A 4,381-nucleotide genomic window follows, 5' to 3' on the forward strand; every position below is an offset into this window, starting at 1 on the left:
CAGAAATAACACTGACATCTCATTTTAACAGATATATTTACCAAGTAAATTTATTCAATAAAATCGCCATTGGCTTCAACCACGGCTTCCAGACGACTTCGGAACTTCCTGCAACCCTTCTGGACGGTCTCCTTGTATAAAGTTGGTGAATGCTGCTATAATCCTTGCCTCCAGTTCATCTTTGGTGTTTTGTTGGTCTCTGGCTCAACTGCGCCCCACACATAATAATGAAGGGGAGTTAGGTGGCCAGATGATAGGGCTGATGTGGTTGTAGAAATTGTCTGACAGCCATGACTGGGTTCTTCTGCTTGTGTGGGATGGTGCAGAGTCCTGTTGCCAGTCATAGGGTTTTCCAGCTGCCACCCTTTTGACCCAGAGCAGGACTATCGCCTCCAGGCACTTGATGTAGGCTTCCGTGTTTAGAAGTATGCATCAGTATAGATGTGTCTCTTCGGGTGATTACAAGATATATCTCATTAAAATAACGTCTGTTCTGCAATTTTTTTTCTTGGTATGTCTATATAAAAGTAACAAATTAAGAGATTATTGAATCTGATTTTATTCGCCTTCTATCATAATGAAGCTGTATCCCTTAATTTGATGCTTTTGTATACACATACCGAGAAGAAAACTTGTGGAATAGACGTTTAACACGGAATTTTAAAACAGTTTTTATACGTAGGTATTCGATCGAAAGCTATGAGATTGTGTCACATCTATACCTTTATGTAGAATTTTAGGTTTTCAAGGAATAGAAACAGTACAATGATATTTGGAACTATTTCGCAGATTCTACTTGTCAGGAATTATATATATAAACTTTGGTGTCTGTTATTTTATTTTTTTTCATTGGTATTTGTAATTGTTGACGTTTCACTTGCTATCCTTAGTGTTGTTATTGCTGTTACTGTTGTTAGCTAAGTCAGTTATGTCAGTTGTAACTTTATCACTCTTCCTGTAGAAAAGGAATAATACGCAGCATGGTGCTTCCGAGCTTCAAATTCCTGGAAACTGATGCCTATGCTGATGTTGTTGCCAAAATCTATTTTCGTGGTTTTTGAATAATTATAAACTCGGAAAGAATTCCCTACTGACTAATAAAATGTTAATAAGTGCAATAAGAATATATATTTATAACATTTCTTTTTACCCTCAGTGTTGAATGTATAGTGTTTTAGTATAAATACATTAACAGTCAGTATTAGATATTGTTAAAATATATACACACACACTCGTATATGTAAGAGCTGTTAGCATTTTCACATAGAAGATGATTTGCTACTGAAATTAATGAGATAGATGACTTTATGTAATCCTAGAAGGAGGGCGAGAAAAGGAGAGAGGGAGAAGGAGAGTGAGAGAGAGAGATGGAAATAGAGAGAGAGAGAGAGAGAGAGAGAGAGAGAAAGAAAGAGAAAGAGAGAGAGAGAGAGAGAGAGAGAGAGAGAGAGAGAGAGAGAGAAGAGAATTTAAGCTGCCTGTGCCATCTTGAAAGAAGTTGGTGTCAATTATTTTGCAAGTATTATGACATTAATAATATGATTACTAAAGTTGTAAACATCAGAAATAACGATGTCTGTTTGAGTATGGGGTATATTATGCAAACATAAATCTTGCATAATGGTTTGAAGCTAAATATACGATGTCCTATCTGGCTAGTATTTGAAAGGAGTCACTGTTAGAGAGAAATACGGACAATGCCTCAAATGCGTGCGGAAGAATGGCTTAAGTTGATATGCAGTATAATAGCTTCCACTGTAAATACCGGGATCTGATGTTGGTGGCATGAATCCTTAAATGTATTAATAACACACCAGTTTTGTTTTTTTTCACGGAGAAAATGCAGTCTACAGAGGGTAATCTTTATCATCCTAAAACAAGCAATTCCAATTAAAAGTTGCTTTTCTTACCACCGTCGAAGAATAAGTATTACTCGTAGAGCTGCTAAGACGCGCTCAGAGACAGATTTTTTAAACCATGTATTCCTCTTAATGTGCGTATGTCTATGTGGAAACCTATCTTTATATTTATTTGTTTAAAAGTTTCATGTTATAATTATTTTAGTTATGTTTATCAATTTCTTTTTATTAATTGGGATCATTTAATAATTGCTGTTACAGCTGTTATTAAATTCTTCCAGCTTGAAATCCAATCCACTGTTTTCATTCTGATATATTTGTGCATTTTATAAGAGCACATTACCGAAAGAACTTAGCCTGATTTTCAAGGTTTTCTAGAAGATTAATAAACACTCTTACATTATCCGGGCGATAAGACATGAAACAGACTGAATAATCGCTCATTAATTACACAGTGCCCCCACTACCTGTGAATGCAGTCTGCGCATCTTCATCAAACAGATCTGTAGACAGGTGATGATAATATGATAGTGACAGACATTATCTACGAATTTTTTTCCTGAAAGAATTCACTAGAAAACTTCTCAATTTTGCGATAAAAAAATTACAATACGTATATACCTCAATACAATATTTGAATTAATACAATTTTGAAATATACAAATTTACAATGTTAAAGAAATGAAAATAAACGCACATTACGGTTTAACGAAAACAACAGCGTTCTTATAAAGTTTATCACATTGTTCAAACTCCGAAACTAAAATTTTTTTATAAACAAAAAATTCCAGAAATATAAAAGTTTATGAGGAATATATTCAGACAAATTGAGAAAGTCTTTTGGGAAAATGTACTATTCTACCGCTTCTTATTGCCTAATTCTTCATTGTTGAATAGCTTCGAAAATTCTTTCTGTTTTGAATTTGAAGTTCTTTTTAGTATTTCTGCTTTAATTGGAGAATAAGAAACTGGCTCGACAGGATTTAAAAATAAATCTCTAATCGCATCGCTTAGAGATGGAGGCAAATTACTTAACTTTATATTGTATTTTTGCTCTTCATTCGTTATACGATTTGCCTCTAGTTGTGCCAACCAGATAATTGTGTCTTCAGTCCATGGAGGAGATGGTAATATATTTACTGAAGCTTGTGTATAACTCCTATCGAAATAGGACACCTCGAATTCTTTCAAATTCTGCTCCATCTATGTATTTAAAAATTTTTCTGAAAGAGAAAAAAAATTTATGTTATGTTATTAAGCTTTCAACAGTTCTAAATATTATTTCTATATTGCTAGAAAGTGCAATTAAAATGTTTCTATACTTTCTTTCTTCAGCGTTTTTTCCTTTCAACCTTTAATGTCAAATATTTCTGTTATTAAAATTTATAATGGTATTCTGTCACGTCGATATATTATGGCTCTTTGTATAAGATGGCATTGAACAGAAATGAACTATTTACAATCTGTAGTGTTTCTATTTCAATGAATTTCTTTTACAGCGACTGACAGCTCCGGGAATGTAAAGCAATTACTAATTGTTACTGTCATGTATTGAGCAAAAAAGTAAGTAAATAAATAAGATAATTTTTAAAAGCCACCAGTATCTATTCAGCACTTCACTTAATAGTGGGTAGATTCCCTTATATAGAAACAGAATGTTTCTGATATACTGAAATTTGAAGACAGTAACCAAGAACGAGTGTCACAAACCTATGCTGACGAAGAACTAGGAGTCAGGAATACCATAGAGATTTCTTCAAATTACGCAACGTTTAGTGAATAGTTAAAATCGTTTAAAGCCTCACACCGAAGATATTGTGAAACAAGCCACGAATAGACTAATTGAATAAAATTAGTTATAAAAAATGTTTAATTAGAAGAAATGTTGACCTGTCGGGACGATACATTATAAAATGTAGAACATTTATTTCTTTTGTAAAGCTTGGTCTAGATAAGTGTTCATATCTAGTATTTAATCAAGAAAGGAGGGTGAAGGAGAAGGAATGCAGATATAAAAGGTTTGTCGAGTTCTCTTGATTCCAATGAAGAATTACGATAACCTGCCTAGAATTGATGAAAATTTGCATGCAGCCATAGCTGTGCAGTAAGATGTTTGCTCCCCACCAACATGATTCCGGGTTCAGTCCCATTGCGTGACACTTTGGGCAAATGTCTTCTACTACAGTACAGGGCCGCCCAAGGTCTTGTGAGTAGATTTTGTTGACGGAAACTGAAAGAAGTCCGTCGTGCACACACACACACACACACTTTTCCAGAAAACTCTTGCCGGCTAACAGCAATCACCCCGCAAAAATGTTGTTTGGTACCAAGGAACATAACTCTTAGCCTAACTCTTGCTCGGTTCGCTCCATCATCTTTTTCCCAGCAGCCACAAACCAGATGTGTCTGTTTACCTCCAACAATAGAGAGCAGTCACCATATTTTATTCCATAACAGCTTTCTCTGAGGAGCGCAGGGTTACATAATAGGACTGTTATCAAACACTCTATTGAACTTCGATT

This window comes from Octopus bimaculoides, chromosome 1 (assembly GCF_001194135.2).
Source record: "Octopus bimaculoides isolate UCB-OBI-ISO-001 chromosome 1, ASM119413v2, whole genome shotgun sequence".
In the NCBI taxonomy this organism is placed as follows: domain Eukaryota; kingdom Metazoa; phylum Mollusca; class Cephalopoda; order Octopoda; family Octopodidae; genus Octopus; species Octopus bimaculoides.